The 23,393-nt window shown below is 45.8% G+C and overlaps 1 protein-coding gene across 1 annotated transcript in view; it reads left to right on the top strand.

The window, feature by feature from the left end:
- LOC311140725 (NLR family CARD domain-containing protein 3-like) overlaps window positions 1–23,393 on the top strand; it is a gene marked incomplete at its 3' end in the record, with an annotated part of 199,674 nt that overhangs the window by 11,106 nt on the left and 165,175 nt on the right. The gene's annotated exons all lie outside the window — the stretch shown is intronic.

Raw genomic sequence — 23,393 nt, 5'->3', positions numbered from 1 at the left:
CACACACACTCACACACACCACATACACACAAAGGACACAGACACACACACACTGGTCACACAAACACACACACACACACACACACACTGGACACACACACACACACACACACACACACACAAAGTGGCCCCACACACAAACAAAAAGGAAACACATACACACTGGACAGACACACTGGGCACACACACACACACACACACACACACACTCACACGGACACACACACACATATTCACACTGGACACACACACACACTGGACAAACACACACACACACCGGAAACACAAACACACTGGACACACACACACACACACACACACACACTCACTCTGGACACACACACACACACACACTCAAACTGGACACACACACACACACTCAAACTGGACACACACACACACACACTGGACACACAAACACACTGGACACACACACATGCACACACACACGCACACACACACACTGGACACACGCACACACACACACAAACACACACACACACACACACACACACTGGACAAACACACTCACACACACACACACACACACTCACACACACTCACACTGGACACACACATACACACAAACACAAACACACACACACACACACTGGACACACACACACACACTAACACTGGACACACACACACACAAACACTAGACACACACACACACACACAAACACAAAACTGGACACACACACACACTCACACACACCACATACACACAAAGGACACAGACACACACACACTGGTCACACAAACACACACACACACACACACTGGACACACACACACACACACACACACACACACACACAAAGTGGCCCCACACACACACAAAAAGGAAACACATACACACTGGACAGACACACTGGGCACACACACACACACACACACACTCACACGGACACACACACACATATTCACACTGGACACACACACACACACACACACACACACACACACTGGACAAACACACACACACACCGGAAACACAAACACACTGGACACACACACACACACACACACACACACACACACCCACACACTCACTCTGGACACACACACACACACACTCAAACTGGTAACACACACACACACTCAAACTGGACACACACACACACACACACTGGACACACAAACACACTGGACACACACACATGCACACACACACGCACACCCACACTGGACACACGCACACACACACACAAACACACACACACACACACTGGACACACACACACACACACACTGGACAAACACACTCACACACACACACACACACACACACACACACACACACTCACACTGGACACACACACACACACAAACACACACACACACACACTGGACACACACACACACACACACACTAACACTGGACACACACACACACACAAACACTGGACACACACACACACACACACTGGACACATACACACACACACACACACACTGGACACACACACACTGGACACACACACACACTGGACACACACACACACTGGACACACACACACACTGGACACACACACACACACTGGACACACACACACACTGGAAACACACACACTGGAAACACACACACTGGACAAACACACACACACAAACACACACAAACTCACAAAGGACACATACACACACTCACACTGGACACACAGACACACACGCACACACACGCTGGACACACACACACACTGGAAACACACACACTGGAAACACACACTCTGGACAAAAACACACACACAAACACACTGGATCACACACACACACACACACACTCACACTGGACACACACACACACACTCACAAATGGACACACACACACACACACACACTGGACACACACATACACACACACACTCACACTGGACACACACACACACACTCACAAATGGACACACACACACACACACACACTGGACACACACATACTCACACACACACACACACACTGGACACACACACACACACACACACACACACACACACACACACACACACACACACACTGGACACACACACACACACACACTCACAAATGGACACACACACACATACACTGGACACAAACATACTCACACACATACACACACTGGACACACACACACACACACACACACACACACACTGGACACACACATACTCACACAAACTGGAGCAACACACACTAACACACTGGAAATGGACACACTCACTCATTCACACTGGACACACACACACATTGGAAAAAACACACTAGACACACACACACACGCTGGACACACACACACACAAGCACACACACACACACACAAACACTGGACACACACACACACACACTGGACACACAGACACACACACACATACTGGACACACACACACACGCACTGGACACACACACACACACACACACACACACACACACACACACACACACACACACTCACACACACTCACCCACCCACACACACACAAACTGGAAAAAAACACACTAGACACACACACACACGCTGGACACACACACACACGCACACATACACACACAAACAAACACACTGGACAAACACACACACAGACTGGACACACACACACACACACAAACACACACACACACACTGGACACACACACACAGACACACACACACATACTGGACACACACACACGAAATGGACACACTCACACACACACTCACCCACCCACACACACACAAACTGGAAAAAAACACACTAGACACACACACACACACGCTGGACACACACACACGCACACATACACACACAAACAAACAAACACACTGGACACAAACCCACACACACACACTGGACACACACACACACACACACACACACACACACACACTGGACACACACACACATACACTGGACACACACACACTGGACACACACACTCATACACTGGACACACACACACTGGACACACGCACACACACACACACTGGACACATACACAAAAAGGACACACACTGGACACACACACACACTGGACACACACGCACTCTGGACACACGATCACACACACACTGTACACACACACACACACACACACTGGACAAATACACACACAAAAGGACACATACACAAAAAGACACACACAGGACACAAACACTGGACACACACACACACACACTTGGACAAAGTTATATGCTGACTGTGTGTGTGTGTGTGTGTGTGTGTGTGTGTGTGTGTGTGTGTGTGTGTGTGTGTGTGTGTGTGTGTGTGTGTGTGTGTGTGTGTGTGTGTGTGTGTGTGTGTGTGTGTGTGTGTGTGTGTGTGTGTGTGAGTTCAGGTGTATCCCTCAATGACTGTCTGTTCTTCTGCTTACCGCTACAGTGTGGAACATGGTGGAGAGAACACAATGAAACCTGGACTTAGAAAATGTGAGTGTTGACTGCTGTGAAGAATATGACTAAGAATAAGTCTTAATTCAAGTGAAGTCAAAGTCAAAGACCACCATCATTACTTACTTGGTCATATTAAATATCAGCTGTAGTTCTACAGAAGCACAAATCAGGGACACCAAAGTTTACAAAGAGTTGCTTTGACAATGTGTGTGTCTGTGTATGTGTGTGGCGTGTTCCTGTGTGTGTTCAGGATGTGTGTGTGTGTCCAGTGTGTGTGTGTGTGTGTGTGTGTGTGTGTGTTCAGTGTAAGTGTGTGTGTGTGTGTTCAGGATGTGTATGTGTGTCCAGTGTGTGTGTGTGTTTGTGTGTTTGTGTGTGTGTGTTCAGGGTGTGTGTGTGTGTTCAGGATGTGTGTAGGTGTGTGTGTGTAATTAATGGGAATAAGTGTGTTTTATATTACCATACAGTATAACATATGATCATTCATCAAGTCTCAAGTTACCTTAACTTCTCCTTTTGATACCTAGAAACATCTACATTAAATGAATTAGTGAAAAGTGAGTTAACATTCTAATGTGAATGATGATGATTTCTAATATTGTATCTGGTTTCATCCATCAGATGTCTGTGATCTCACACTGGACCTAAACACAGTAAACAGACTCCTCTCTCTGTCTGAGGAGAACAGAAAGGTGACATGGAGGAGAGAGGAGCAGCCGTATCCTGATCACCCAGAGAGATTTGAGGTCTGGCCTCAGGTGCTGTGTAGAGAGGGTCTGACTGGGCGCTGTTACTGGGAGGTAGAGTGGAATGGGGAAGGGGTTGATATAGGAGTGGCATATAAAGCAATCAGCAGGAGAGGAAGGGTTGAGGACTGTGGTATTGGATTTAATTACAAGTCCTGGAGTCTGTTTTGCTCTGACAACCGTTACTCTGCCTGTCACAATAATAAGTCCACTAACTTAGACGTCCCCTCCTCCAGCCCCCACAGAGTAGGAGTGTATCTGGATTGGCCAGCCGGCACTCTGTCCTTCTACAGAGTCTCCTCTGACACACTGACCCACCTGAACACATTCCACTCCACATTCACTGAGCCCCTCTATCCAGGGTTTGGGGTTTGGGATGACGCCTCAGTGTCCCTGTGTCAAACACAACACACACACAAACACACTGGGAACACACAGACACAAACAGTCTAAACACACACACACACACACACACTGTACACACACAAACACACACTGAACACAAACACTTTATATTAGACTTTATGTTGACTCCTCAGTGTCCCTGTAAATAATAACCATGGTAACACTGACACACACACACACACACTGGACACACACACACACACACACGCACACACTAGACACACACACACACACAAACACACATACACACACACACACAAACACACACACACACACACTGGACACACACACACACACACACTAGACAAATACACACACTGGACACACACACACACACACACTAGACACACACACACACTGTACACACACACACATACACACAAATACACTGTGAACACACACACACAAACACATTAAACACACACACACTGTACACACACACACTGTACACACACACACACACTGGACACACACAAACACACACACACAAACACACACACACACACACGTATACTGGACACAAACACACACACACACACACTGGACAAACACACACACTGGACACACACACACACTGGACACACAAACACACTGGACACACACACATGCACACACACACGCACACCCACACTGGACACACGCACACACACACACAAACACACACACACACACACTGGACACACACACACACACACACTGGACAAACACACTCACACACACACACACACACACACACACACTCACACTGGACACACACACACACACAAACACACACACACACACTGGACACACACACACACACACACACTAACACTGGACACACACACACACAAACACTGGACACACACACACACACACTGGACACATACACACACACACACACACACTGGACACACACACACTGGACACACACACACACTGGACACACACACACACTGGACACACACACACACTGGACACACACACACACACTGGACACACACACACACTGGAAACACACACACTGGAAACACACACACTGGACAAACACACACACACAAACACACACAAACTCACAAAGGACACATACACACACTCACACTGGACACACAGACACACACGCACACACACGCTGGACACACACACACACTGGAAACACACACACTGGAAACACACACTCTGGACAAAAACACACACACAAACACACTGGATCACACACACACACACACACACTCACACTGGACACACACACACACACTCACAAATGGACACACACACACACACACTGGACACACACATACACACACACACTCACACTGGACACACACACACACACTCACAAATGGACACACACACACACACACACTGGACACACACATACTCACACACACACACACACTGGACACACACACACACACACACACACACACACACACACACACACACACACACACTGGACACACACACACACACACACACACTCACAAATGGACACACACACACATACACTGGACACAAACATACTCACACACATACACACACTGGACACACACACACACACACACACACACACACTGGACACACACATACTCACACAAACTGGAGCAACACACACTAACACACTGGAAATGGACACACTCACTCATTCACACTGGACACACACACACATTGGAAAAAACACACTAGACACACACACACACGCTGGACACAGACACACACAAGCACACACACACACACACACAAACACTGGACACACACACACACACACTGGACACACAGACACACACACACATACTGGACACACACACACACACGCACTGGACACACACACACACACACACACACACACACACACACTCACACACACTCACCCACCCACACACACACAAACTGGAAAAAAACACACTAGACACACACACACACGCTGGACACACACACACACGCACACATACTCACACAAACAAACACACTGGACAAACACACACACAGACTGGACACACACAGACAGAAAAAGGAAACACACACACTCACACAGGACACACACACACACACACAAACACACACACACACACTGGACACACACACACAGACACACACAGACATACTGGACACACACACACGAAATGGACACACTCACACACACACTCACCCACCCACACACACACAAACTGGAAAAAAACACACTAGACACACACACACACACGCTGGACACACACACACGCACACATACACACACAAACAAACAAACACACTGGACACAAACCCACACACACACACTGGACACACACACACACACACACACACACACACTGGACACACACACACATACACTGGACACACACACACTGGACACACACACTCATACACTGGACACACACACACTGGACACACGCACACACACACACACACACACACTGGACACACACACACACACACTGGACACATACACAAAAAGGACACACACTGGACACACACACACACTGGACACACACGCACTCTGGACACACGATCACACACACACTGTACACACACACACACACACACTGGACAAATACACACACAAAAGGACACATACACAAAAAGACACACACAGGACACAAACACTGGACACACACACACACACACTTGGACAAAGTTATATGCTGACTGTGTGTGTGTGTGTGTGTGTGTGTGTGTGTGTGTGTGTGTGTATGTGTGTGTGTGTGTGTGTGTGTGTGTGTGTGTGTGTGTGTGTGTGTGTGTGTGTGTGTGTGTGTGTGTGTGTGTGTGTGAGTTCAGGTGTATCCCTCAATGACTGTCTGTTCTTCTGCTTACCGCTACAGTGTGGAACATGGTGGAGAGAACACAATGAAACCTGGACTTAGAAAATGTGAGTGTTGACTGCTGTGAAGAATATGACTAAGAATAAGTCTTAATTCAAGTGAAGTCAAAGTCAAAGACCACCATCATTACTTACTTGGTCATATTAAATATCAGCTGTAGTTCTACAGAAGCACAAATCAGGGACACCAAAGTTTACAAAGAGTTGCTTTGACAATGTGTGTGTCTGTGTATGTGTGTGGCGTGTTCCTGTGTGTGTTCAGGATGTGTGTGTGTGTCCAGTGTGTGTGTGTGTGTGTGTGTGTGTGTGTGTGTGTGTGTGTGTTCAGTGTAAGTGTGTGTGTGTGTGTTCAGGATGTGTATGTGTGTCCAGTGTGTGTGTGTGTTTGTGTGTTTGTGTGTGTGTGTTCAGGGTGTGTGTGTGTGTTCAGGATGTGTGTAGGTGTGTGTGTGTAATTAATGGGAATAAGTGTGTTTTATATTACCATACAGTATAACATATGATCATTCATCAAGTCTCAAGTTACCTTAACTTCTCCTTTTGATACCTAGAAACATCTACATTAAATGAATTAGTGAAAAGTGAGTTAACATTCTAATGTGAATGATGATGATTTCTAATATTGTATCTGGTTTCATCCATCAGATGTCTGTGATCTCACACTGGACCTAAACACAGTAAACAGACTCCTCTCTCTGTCTGAGGAGAACAGAAAGGTGACATGGAGGAGAGAGGAGCAGCCGTATCCTGATCACCCAGAGAGATTTGAGGTCTGGCCTCAGGTGCTGTGTAGAGAGGGTCTGACTGGGCGCTGTTACTGGGAGGTAGAGTGGAATGGGGAAGGGGTTGATATAGGAGTGGCATATAAAGCAATCAGCAGGAGAGGAAGGGTTGAGGACTGTGGTATTGGATTTAATTACAAGTCCTGGAGTCTGTTTTGCTCTGACAACCGTTACTCTGCCTGTCACAATAATAAGTCCACTACCATAGACGTCCCCTCCTCCAGCTCCCACAGAGTAGGAGTGTATCTGGACTGGCCAGCCGGCACTCTGTCCTTCTACAGAGTCTCCTCTGACACACTGACCCACCTGAACACATTCCACTCCACATTCACTGAGCCCCTCTATCCAGGGTTTGGGGTTTGGGATGACGCCTCAGTGTCCCTGTGTCAAACACAACACACACACAAACACACTGGGAACACACAGACACAAACACTCTAAACACACACACACACACACACTGTACACACACAAACACACACTGAACACAAACACTTTATATTAGACTTTATGTTGACTCCTCAGTGTCCCGGTAAATAATAACCATGGTAACACTGACACACACACACACACACTGGACACACACACACACACACACGCACACACTAGACACACACACACACACAAACACACATACACACACACACACAAACACACACACACACACACTGGACACACACACACACACACACTAGACAAATACACACACTGGACACACACACACACACACACTAGACACACACACACACTGTACACACACACACATACACACAAATACACTGTGAACACACACACACAAACACATTAAACACACACACACACTGTACACACACACACTGTACACACACACACACACTGGACACACACAAACACACACACACAAACACACACACACACACACGTATACTGGACACAAACACACACACACACACACTGGACAAACACACACACTGGACACACACACACACTGGACACACATACACACTGGACACACACACATACTGGACACACACACACACTGGACACACACTGGACACACACACACACTGGACACACAAACACACTGGACACACAAACACACACACACACTGGACAAAGACACACTGGACACACACACACTGGACACACACACACATTGGACACACACATACTGGACACACACACACATGACACACACACACAAATACACTGGACACACACACACACACATACACACACACACACACACACTGAACACACACACTGGACACACACACACAATGTACACACACAAACACACACACACACAAACACACACACACACACACACACAATGGACACACTGGACACAGTCACACTGGACATACACACACACACACACTGGACACACACACACTGTACACAAACACACACACACTGGACACACACACTGGACACACACACACACTGTACAAATACACACACACACACACTGAACACACACACTGGACACACACACACACTAGACACACACACACACTGGACACACACACACACTGGACACACACACACACACACACACCGGACACACACACATACACATATACACTGGACACACACACACACACACACACACACACACATATACACTGGACACACTCACACACTAGACACACACACACACACACACACTGGACACACACACACTGTACAAATACACACACACACTAGACACACACACTGGACACACACACACACACTAGACACACACACTGGACACACACACACACTGGACACACACACACACACACACACTGGACACACACACACCGGACACACACACACACACATATACACTGGACACACTCACACACTGGACACACACACACTGGACACACACACACATTGGACACACACACACACACACACACAAACACACACACACACACACACATACTCACACACTGGACACACACACACACAATCACACACTGGACACACACATACACACACACTGGACACACACAAACACACACACATAAACACACAAACACTGGACAAACACACACACTGGACACACTCACACTGGACACACACACACACACACACTGAACACACACACTGGACACACACACACACAAACACACACACACTGGATACACTCATACTGTACACACACACACACACACTGGACACACACACATTGGACACACACACACACTCACACTGGACACACACACACACACACACTGGACACACACACACACACACACACTGAACACACACACTGGACACACACACACTAGACACATTCACACTGGACAAATACACACACTGGACAGACACACATTGGACACACACACACACACTGGACACACACACACACAAACACACACACTGGACATACACACACACACACTGGACACACTCACACTGTACACACACACACACACACTGGACACACTCACACTGTACACACACACACACACACACACTGGACACACACACATTGGACACACACACACACAAACACTGGACACACACACATTGGACACACACACACACTGGACACACTCACACACTGGACACACACACACACACTGGACACACACACACACTGGACACACACACACACACACTGAACAAACACACACACGGGACAAACACACACACTGGACACACTCACACTGGACACACACACACACACACACACTGGACACACACACACACACACACACACACTGGACACACACACTGGACACACACACACAATGGACACACACACTGGACACACACACACACTTGACACACACACACATACACTAGACACACACTGTACACACACACACACTGAACACACACACTGGACACACACACACAGGACAAACACACACTGGACAAACACACACACTGGACACATACACACTAGATACACACACACACACACTGGACACACACTGGACACACACACACACACACTGGACACACACACACACACTGGACACACAAACACAGGACAAACACACACACACACACACACACACCGGACACACACACACACTGGACACAAACACACACACACACACACACACACACACACTGAACACACACACTGAACACACACACACACACACACACTAGACACACACACACACACACACACACATACTGGACACACACACACTGGACACATTTCCTTGTGTTGGATTTTGATGAAAGGAAATCCCATATAGCCTACTGGACAGGACTTTGCTATGGCATCTTCTGTTTGGGTGTCTCAGGTCAGGTCTGAGCCATAATCAGAATGTGTCTCTGTGTCTATTTCCAGCCCTGCCATTTCTACCTGTCCTGATCTAGTGTTTCACCCCTGACCTCCTCACACCGTCTCACTGTCCATGTCTGCTTTTAGCTCCCACCTCTACTTCACTGTGTTATAATGGACATTATGCTTGTTATGTCACCTCTGTAACCAGTTATCAAACATACTGACCTTTCTGACCCTATCCCATGGCCCTACTTTCTACAACTGAACATTTAAATTCCTCTATGAGTTTAGTTTAGTGTCCATTTACTTATGTATGTATTTGTTGTATTTTGGGGTTGTGCTGCAGAGCATCATGGGGGTTTGTATGTGTTGAGATGATCACGTTCCAGATAAATGGTTGAACTGATTCCTGTCTCCTGTCTCATCATTTTTGAATTGTTGTACAGACGTGATTATGAAACCCACGAGACATAACAAAAGATTGGTGATGAGTAAGTCTGAATCTACAGGAACTATTCTGTCTGGAAGAAGTTGGTTTTACAACTGTTTAAAACTGTTATTTTCTGTGGTCCAGTCTAGGCTAATGTTAGAACAGTGTATTGCTAGCAGAGGCAAGTGCATATTCCAGCTAGCTAAGAAGGAGAGTTAACATCGTCATGGACGGCAGGAAAGGACTGGAGACGGACGTCGGAACGGGAAAACAACTTGATTAAAAAGGGAGGAATATACATTGATTGAAGGAAAGGACATTTATTCAACTGTGAAGACAAACCTTTTAATTATAACTGCTAAATGAGCGAACTTAGGAGGAAACGTCAGTGAGGGAAGTGAATGAAGATCACGTGACTGAGGAAAATATTGCTTTGGTTGAGGACAATATTGAAGTGAGTGACAATCAGGAGCTTATTGAGAAATGAACAATTATTGGAATTGTTGGAAACATTGGACAGTTTGATGAAAGTATTGATCAGTGGAGCTCATATACAGAACGGTTTGAATATTTTGTTATTGTAAATGACATGGATGAGGACAACATTGTGCCTACATGTTTTAGTGTAATGTGTGTGTGTGTGTGTGTGTGTGTGTGTGTGTGTGTGTGTGTGTGTGTGTGTGTGTGAGTTCAGGTGTATCCCTCAATGACTGTCTGTTCTTCTGCTTACCGCTACAGTGTGGAACATGGTGGAGAGAACACAATGAAACCTGGACTTAGAAAATGTGAGTGTTGACTGCTGTGAAGAATATGACTAAGAATAAGTCTTAATTCAAGTGAAGTCAAAGTCAAAGACCACCATCATTACTTACTTGGTCATATTAAATATCAGCTGTAGTTCTACAGAAGCACAAATCAGGGACACCAAAGTTTACAAAGAGTTGCTTTGACAATGTGTGTGTCTGTGTATGTGTGTGGCGTGTTCCTGTGTGTGTTCAGGATGTGTGTGTGTGTCCAGTGTGTGTGTGTGTGTGTGTGTGTGTGTGTGTGTGTTCAGTGTAAGTGTGTGTGTGTGTGTTCAGGATGTGTATGTGTGTCCAGTGTGTGTGTGTGTTTGTGTGTTTGTGTGTGTGTGTTCAGGGTGTGTGTGTGTGTTCAGGATGTGTGTAGGTGTGTGTGTGTAATTAATGGGAATAAGTGTGTTTTATATTACCATACAGTATAACATATGATCATTCATCAAGTCTCAAGTTACCTTAACTTCTCCTTTTGATACCTAGAAACATCTACATTAAATGAATTAGTGAAAAGTGAGTTAACATTCTAATGTGAATGATGATGATTTCTAATATTGTATCTGGTTTCATCCATCAGATGTCTGTGATCTCACACTGGACCTAAACACAGTAAACAGACTCCTCTCTCTGTCTGAGGAGAACAGAAAGGTGACATGGAGGAGAGAGGAGCAGCCGTATCCTGATCACCCAGAGAGATTTGAGGTCTGGCCTCAGGTGCTGTGTAGAGAGGGTCTGACTGGGCGCTGTTACTGGGAGGTAGAGTGGAATGGGGAAGGGGTTGATATAGGAGTGGCATATAAAGCAATCAGCAGGAGAGGAAGGGTTGAGGACTGTGGTATTGGATTTAATTACAAGTCCTGGAGTCTGTTTTGCTCTGACAACCGTTACTCTGCCTGTCACAATAATAAGTCCACTAACTTAGACGTCCCCTCCTCCAGCTCCCACAGAGTAGGAGTGTATCTGGACTGGCCAGCCGGCACTCTGTCCTTCTACAGAGTCTCCTCTGACACACTGACCCACCTGAACACATTCCACTCCACATTCACTGAGCCCCTCTATCCAGGGTTTGGGGTTTGGGATGACGCCTCAGTGTCCCTGTGTCAAACACAACACACACACAAACACACTGGGAACACACAGACACAAACACTCTAAACACACACACACACACACACTGTACACACACAAACACACACTGAACACAAACACTTTATATTAGACTTTATGTTGACTCCTCAGTGTCCCTGTAAATAATAACCATGGTAACACTGACACACACACACACACACTGGACACACACACACACACACACGCACACACTAGACACACACACACACACAAACACACATACACACACACACACAAACACACACACACACACACTGGACACACACACACACACACACTAGACAAATACACACACTGGACACACACACACACACACACTAGACACACACACACACTGTACACACACACACATACACACAAATACACTGTGAACACACACACACAAACACATTAAACACACACACACACTGTACACACACACACTGTACACACACACACACACTGGACACACACAAACACACACACACAAACACACACACACACACACGTATACTGGACACAAACACACACACACACACACTGGACAAACACACACACTGGACACACACACACACTGGACACACATACACACTGGACACACACACATACTGGACACACACACACACTGGACACACACTGGACACACACACACACTGGACACACAAACACACTGGACACACAAACACACACACACACTGGACAAAGACACACTGGACACACACACACTGGACACACACACACATTGGACACACACACACTGGACACACACACACATGACACACACACACAAATACACTGGACACACACACACACACATACACACACACACACACACACTGAACACACACACTGGACACACACACACAATGTACACACACAAACACACACACACACAAACACACACACACACACACACACAATGGACACACTGGACACAGTCACACTGGACATACACACACACACACACTGGACACACACACACTGTACACAAACACACACACACTGGACACACACACTGGACACACACACACACTGTACAAATACACACACACACACACTGAACACACACACTGGACACACACACACACTAGACACACACACACACTGGACACACACACACACTGGACACACACACACACACACACACACACCGGACACACACACATACACATATACACTGGACACACACACACACACACACACACACACACACATATACACTGGACACACTCACACACTAGACACACACACACACACACACACACTGGACACACACACACTGTACAAATACACACACACACTAGACACACACACTGGACACACACACACACACTAGACACACACACTGGACACACACACACACACACACACTGGACACACACACACCGGACACACACACACACACATATACACTGGACACACTCACACACTGGACACACACACACTGGACACACACACACATTGGACACACACACACACACACATACTCACACACTGGACACACACACACACAATCACACACTGGACACACACATACACACACACTGGACACACACAAACACACACACATAAACACACAAACACTGGACAAACACACACACTGGACACACTCACACTGGACACACACACACACACACACTGAACACACACACTGGACACACACACACACAAACACACACACACTGGATACACTCATACTGTACACACACACACACACACTGGACACACACACATTGGACACACACACACACTCACACTGGACACACACACACACACACACTGGACACACACACACACACACACACTGAACACACACACTGGACACACACACACTAGACACATTCACACTGGACAAATACACACACTGGACAGACACACATTGGACACACACACACACACTGGACACACACACACACAAACACACACACTGGACATACACACACACACACTGGACACACTCACACTGTACACACACACACACACACTGGACACACTCACACTGTACACACACACACACACACACTGGACACACACACATTGGACACACACACACACAAACACTGGACACACACACATTGGACACACACACACACTGGACACACTCACACACTGGACACACACACACACACTGGACACACACACACACTGGACACACACACACACACACTGAACAAACACACACACGGGACAAACACACACACTGGACACACTCACACTGGACACACACACACACACACACTGGACACACACACACACACACACACACACTGGACACACACACTGGACACACACACACAATGGACACACACACTGGACACACACACACACTTGACACACACACACATACACTAGACACACACTGTACACACACACACACTGAACACACACACTGGACACACACACACAGGACAAACACACACTGGACAAACACACACACTGGACACATACACACTAGATACACACACACACACACTGGACACACACTGGACACACACACACACACACTGGACACACACACACACACTGGACACACAAACACAGGACAAACACACACACACACACACACACACTGAACACACACACTGAACACACACACACACACACACACTAGACACACACACACACACACACACACATACTGGACACACACACACTGGACACATTTCCTTGTGTTGGATTTTGATGAAAATAAATCCCATATAGCCTACTGGACAGGACTTTGCTATGGCATCTTCTGTTTGGGTGTCTCAGGTCAGGTCTGAGCCATAATCAGAATGTGTCTCTGTGTCTATTTCCAGCCCTGCCATTTCTACCTGTCCTGATCTAGTGTTTCACCCCTGACCTCCTCACACCGTCTCACTGTCCATGTCTGCTTTTAGCTCCCACCTCTACTTCACTGTGTTATAATGGACATTATGCTTGTTATGTCACCTCTGTAACCAGTTATCAAACATACTGACCTTTCTGACCCTATCCCATGGCTCTACTTTCTACAACTGAACATTTAAATTCCTCTATGAGTTTAGTTTAGTGTCCATTTACTTATGTATGTATTTGTTGTATTTTGGGGTTGTGCTGCAGAGCATCATGGGGGTTTGTATGTGTTGAGATGATCACGTTCCAGATAAATGGTTGAACTGATTCCTGTCTCCTGTCTCATCATTTTTGAATTGTTGTACAGACGTGATTATGAAACCCACGAGACATAACAAAAGATTGGTGATGAGTAAGTCTGAATCTACAGGAACTATTCTGTCTGGAAGAAGTTGGTTTTACAACTGTTTAAAACTGTTATTTTCTGTGGTCCAGTCTAGGCTAATGTTAGAACAGTGTATTGCTAGCAGAGGCAAGTGCATAGTCGAGCTAGCTAAGAAGGAGAGTTAACATCGTCATGGACGGCAGGAAAGGACTGGAGACGGACGTCGGAACGGGAAAACAACTTGATTAAAAAGGGAGGAATATACATTGATTGAAGGAAAGGACATTTATTCAACTGTGAAGACAAACCTTTTAATTATAACTGCTAAATGAGCGAACTTAGGAGGAAACGTCAGTGAGGGAAGTGAATGAAGATCACGTGACTGAGGAAAATATTGCTTTGGTTGAGGACAATATTGAAGTGAGTGACAATCAGGAGCTTATTGAGAAATGAACAATTATTGGAATTGTTGGAAACATTGGACAGTTTGATGAAAGTATTGATCAGTGGAGCTCATATACAGAACGGTTTGAATATTTTTTTCTTGTAAATGACATGGATGAGGACAACATTGTGCCTCCATGTTTTAGTGTAATGGGGCCAAAGACATTTAATTTACTAGGCAGCCTGCTACAGCCAGACAGAACAGGTAATAAGACGTATGGGGATATTGTGGAGATACTTAAAGGACATTTTTCACCAGAACCACTAGTTAATGCTGAAAGGTTCAGGTTCCACAGGAGACATCAGGAAGAGGGAGAATCAGTAACAATGTTTGCTGCTGCATTAAAGAAACTACCAGAACACTGTGAGTTTAATGATGTTGTAAATGACAACATTAGAGACAGACTAGTATGTGGGCTACAGAGTGAAGCTACACAAAAGAGACTGTTGACTGAAAGTCATCTGACCTTGGCAAAGGACATTGAAATCAGTGTGTCCATGGAACTAGCTGCTAAAGAGGCTCACCAGTTGAGTTCATCAGGAACTTAGTGGGTTCATCTAACAATCCTAATCACCAGCTGATACATTGTAATCACCTTACACCTAGAAAACATAATTTAATGAAAATCTTAACCTCTCTTTGTGATCTATGTAATCAAGGTGCCTTGGACTCCTTTAATCATATGTACTGGGAGTGACCAGGGGACATTGTTTGGGAAAGTGATACCCTCTGTCTTATCTGCTGTAGTGGATATCATCATACTTTGTTCCCCAAAACTGTTATCACTTAATGATAATTCACCACTATCATTACAGAAAAGACATTTAATGTTGTCAGGTTTGACAGCAGCTAAAAATATGTTGTCAACCACCACGCCTCATTGGATCAGCACTTTTATAGATACAGTTGAAGTCGGAAGTTTACATACATCTTAGCCAAATACATTTAAACTCAGTTTATCACAATTCCTGACATTTAATCCTAGTAGAAATTCCCCGTCTTACATCAGTTAGGATCACCACTTTATTTTAAGAATGTGAAATGTCAGAATAATAGTAGAGAGCATGATTTATTTCAGCTTTTATTTATTTCATCACATTCCCAGTGGGTCAGAAGTTTACATACACTCAATTAGTATTTGGTAGCATTGCCTTTAAATTGTTTAACTTGGGTCAAACGTTTCGGGTAGCCTTCCACAAGCTTCCCACAATAAGTTGGGTGAATTTTGGCCCACTCCTCCTGACAGAGCTGGTGTAACTGAGTCAGGTTTGTAGGCCTCCTTGCTCGCACACGCTTTTTCAGTTCTGCCCACACATTTGCTATAGGATTGAGGTCAGGGCTTTGTGATGGCCATTCCAATACCTTGACTTTGTTGTCCTTAAGCCATTTTGCCACAACTTTGGAAGTATGCTAGGGGTCATTGTCCATTTGGAAGACCCATTTGCGACCAAGCTTTAACTTCCTGACTGATGTCTTGAGATGTTGCTTCAATATATCCACATAATTTTCCTTCCTCTTGATGCCATCTATTTTGTGAAGTGCACCAGTCCCTCCTGCAGCAAAGCAACCCCACAGCATGATGCTGCCACCCCTGTGCTTCACGGTTGGGATGGTGTTCTTCGGCTTGCAAGCGTTCCCCTTTTTCCTCCAGATATAACGATGGTCATTATGGCCAAACAGTTATATTTTTGTTTCATCAGACCAGAGGACATTTCTCCAAAAAGTACAATCTTTGTCCCCATGTGCAGTTGCAAACCGTAGTCTGACTGTTTTATGCCGGTTTTGGAGCAGTGGCTTCTTCCTTGCTGAGCAGCCTTTCAGGTTATGTCGATATAGGACTTGTTTTACGGTGGATATAGATACTTTTATACCTGTTTACTCCAGCATCTTCACAAGGTCCTTTGCTGTTGTTCTGGGATTGATTTGCACTTCTCGCACCAAAGTACGTTCATCTCTAGGAGACAGAACGCGTTTCCTTCCTGAGCGGTATGACGGCTGCGTGGTCCCATGGTGTTTATACTTGCGTACTAAATCAAATCAAATCAAATCAAATCAAATTTTATTGGTCACATGCGCCGAATACAACAGGTGCAGACATTACAGTGAAATGCTTACTTACAGCCCTTAACCAACAGTGCATTTATTTTAAACAAAAAAAGTAAGAATAAAACAACAACAAAAAAAGTGTTGAGAAAAAAAGAGCAGAAGTAAAAATAAAGTGACAGTAGGGAGGCTATATATACAATAGAATAAAGTGACAGTAGGGAGGCTATATATACAGGGGGGTACCGTTGCATAGTCAATGTGCGGGGGCACCGGCTAGTTGAGGTAGTTGAGGTAATATGTACATGTGGGTAGAGTTAAAGTGACTATGCATAAATACTTAACAGAGTAGCAGCAGCGTAAAAAGTATGGGGTGGGGGGGCAGTGCAAATAGTCCGGGTAGCCATGATTAGCTGTTCAGGAGTCTTATGGCTTGGGGGTAGAAGCTGTTGAGAAGTCTTTTGGACCTAGACTTGGCACTCCGGTACCGCTTGCCGTGCGGTAGCAGAGAGAACAGTCTATGACTAGGGTGACTGGAGTCTTTGACAATTTTGAGGGCCTTCCTCTGACACCGCCTGGTATAGAGGTCCTGGATGGCAGGGAGCTTTGCCCCTGTGATGTACTGGGCCGTACGCACTACCCTCTGTAGTGCCTTGCGGTCAGAGGCCAAGCAGTTGCCATACCAGGCGGTGATGCAACCAGTCAGGATGCTCTCGATGGTGCAGCTGTAGAATTTTTTGAGGATCTGAGGACCCATGCCAAATCTTTTTAGTCTCCTGAGGGGGAATAGGCTTTGTCGTGCCCTCTTCACGACTGTCTTGGTGTGTTTGGACCATGATAGTTCGTTGGTGATGTGGACACCAAGGAACTTGAAGCTCTCAACCTGTTCCACTACAGCCCCGTCGATGAGAATGGGGGCGTGCTCAGTCCTCTTTTTTTTCCTGTAGTCCACAATCATCTCCTTTGTCTTGGTCACGTTGAGGGAGAGGTTGTTGTCCTGGCACCACACGGCCAGATCTCTGACCTCCTCCCTATAGGCTGTCTCATCGTTGTCGGTGATCAGGCCTACCACTGTTGTGTCGTCGGCAAACTTAATGATGGTGTTGGAGTCGTGCCTGGCCATGCAGTCATGGGTGAACAGAGAGTACAGGAGGGGACTGAGCACGCACCCCTGAGGGGCCCCCGTGTTGAGGATCAGTGTGGCAGATGTGTTGTTACCTACCCTTACCACCTGGGGGCGGCCCGTCAGGAAGTCCAGGATCCAGTTGCAGAGGGAGGTGTTTAGTCCCAGGATCCTTAGCTTAGTGATGAGCTTTGAGGGCACTATGGTGTTGAATGCTGAGCTGTAGTCAATGAATAGCATTCTCACGTAGGTGTTCCTCTTGTCCAGGTGGGAAAGGGCAGTGTGGAGTGCGATAGAGATTGCATCATCTGTGGATCTGTTGGGGCGGTATGCAAATTGGAGTGGGTCTAGGGTTTCTGGGATTATGCTGTTGATGTGAGCCATGACCAGTCTTTCAAAGCACTTCATGGCTACAGACGTCAGTGCCACGGGTCGGTAGTCATTTAGGCAGGTTATCTTAGAGTTCTTGGGCACGGGGACTATGGTGGTCTGCTTGAAACATGTTGGTATTACAGACTCAGTCAGGGACATGTTGAAAATGTCAGTGAAGACACTTGCCAGTTGGTCAGCACATGCTCGGAGTACACGTCCTGGTAATCCGTCTGGCCCTGCGGCCTTGTGAATGTTGACCTGCTTAAAAGTCTTACTCACATCGGCTACGGAGAGCGTGATCACATAGTCGTCCGGAACAGCTGGTGCTCTCATGCATGCTTCAGTGTTGCTTGCCTCGAAGCGAGCATAGAAGTGGTTTAGCTCGTCTGGTAGGCTTGTGTCACTGGGCAGCTCGCGGCTGTGCTTCCCTTTGTAGTCTGTAATAGTTTTCAAGCCCTGCCACATCCGACGAGCGTCAGAGCCAGTGTAGTATGATTCAATCTTAGACCTGTATTGACTCTTTGCCTGTTTGATGGTTCGTCGGAGGTCATAGCGGGATTTCTTATAAGCGTCCGGGTTAGAGTCCCGTTCCTTGAAAGCGGCAGCTCTACCCTTTAGCTCAGTGCGGATGTTTCCTGTAATCCATGGCTTCTGGTTGGGGTATGTACGTACGGTCACTGTGGGGACGACATCATCGATGCACTTATTGATGAAGCCAGTGACTGATGTGGTGTACTCCTCAATGCTGTCTGAAGAATCCCGGAACATGTTCCAGTCTGTGCTAGCAAAACAGTCCTGTAGCTTAGCATCTGCGTCATCTGACCACTTTTTTATTAGCCGAATCACTGGTGCTTCCTGCTTCAGTTTTTGCTTATAAGCAGGAATCAGGAGGATAGAGTTATGGTCAGATTTGCCAAATGGAGGGCGAGGGAGAGCTTTGTATGCGTCTCTGTGTGTGGAGTAAAGGTGGTCTAGAGTTTTTTCCCCTCTGGTTGCACATTTAACATGCTGGTAGAAATTAGGTAGAACGGATTTAAGTTTCCCTGCATTAAAGTCCCCTGCTACTAGGAGCGCTGCATCTGGATGAGCGTTTTCCTGTTGATTAATGGCCTTGTACAACTCATTCAGTGCAATCTTAATGCCAGCATTGGTTTGTGGTGGTAAATAGACAGCTATGAAAAATATAGATGAAAACTCTCTTGGTAAATAGTGTGGTCTGCAGCTTATCATAAGATACTCTACCTCAGGCGAGCAAAACCTTGAGACTTCCTTAGTATTTGATTTGGTGCACCAGCTGTTGTTTACAAATATACAGAGACCGCCACCCCTCGTCTTACCCGAGTCTGCCGTTCTGTCCTGCCGATGTAGCGTATAGCCTGCTAGCTGAATGTTATCATTGTCGTCGTTCAGCCACGACTCCGTGAAACATAAGATATTACAGTTTTTAATGTCCCGTTGGTAGGATAACCGTAATCTTAAATCGTCCATTTTATTCTCCAAAGCTTGAACGTTGGCTAATAGGATTGATGGGAGAGGCAGTTTACTCGTTCGCCGTCGGATCCTTACAAGGCACCCCGACCTACGTCCACGATATCTCCGTCTCTTCCTCACGCGAATGACGGGGATCTGGGCCTTGTCGGGAGTCTGTAGAATATCCTTCGCGAACGCCTCGTTGAAGAAAAAGTGTTCGTCCAACGCGAGGTGAGTAATCGCTGTCCTGATATCCAGAAGCTCTCTTTGGTTATAAGAGACGATGGCAGAAACATTATGTACAAAATAAATTACAAATAACGCGGAAAAACACACATAATAGTACAATTGGTTAGAGGGCTGTAAAACGGCAGCCATCTTCTTCCGGCGCTGTTACTATTGTTTGTACAGATGAACGTGGTACCTTCAGGCGTTTGGAAATTGCTCCCAAGGATGAACCAGACTTGTGGAGGTCTACAATTATTTTTCTGAGGTCTTGGCTGATTATTTGTTTTCATTTCCCCATGATGTCAAACAAAGAGGCACTGAGTTTGAAGGTAGGCCTTGAAATACATCCACAGGGACACCTCCAATTGACACAAATGATGTCAATTAGCCTATCAGAAGCTTCTAAAGCCATTACATCATTTTCTGGAATTTTCCAAGCTGTTTAAAGGCACAGTCAACTTAGTGTATGTAAACTTCTGACCCACTGGAATTGTGATGCAGTGAATTATAAGTGAAATAATCTGTCTGTAAACAATTACTTGTGTCATAAACAAAGTATATGTCCTAACCGACTTGCCAAAACTATAGTTTATTACCAAGAAATGTGTGGAGTGGTTGAAAAATGAGTTTAAATGACTCCAACCTAAGTGTATGTAAACTTCTGACTTCAACGGTAGATATAGATGTATATATATATATATATATATATATACCATCACCCAACAGGGTTAGGGTTAGGACAACTGTCTATAATATAGATATAGATGTATATATATACCATCACCCAACAGGGTTAGGGTTAGGACAACTGTCTATAATATAGATATAGATGTATATATATATATACCATTACCCAACAGGGTTAGGGTTAGGTCA

The sequence above is a fragment of the Coregonus lavaretus genome, assembly GCF_964263955.1.
Source record: "Coregonus lavaretus genome assembly, chromosome: 2".
NCBI classification, from domain to species: Eukaryota; Metazoa; Chordata; class Actinopteri; order Salmoniformes; family Salmonidae; genus Coregonus; species Coregonus lavaretus.
Note: the sequence above shows the minus strand (reverse complement) of the source record. Positions and strands in the feature narration are given on the sequence as shown.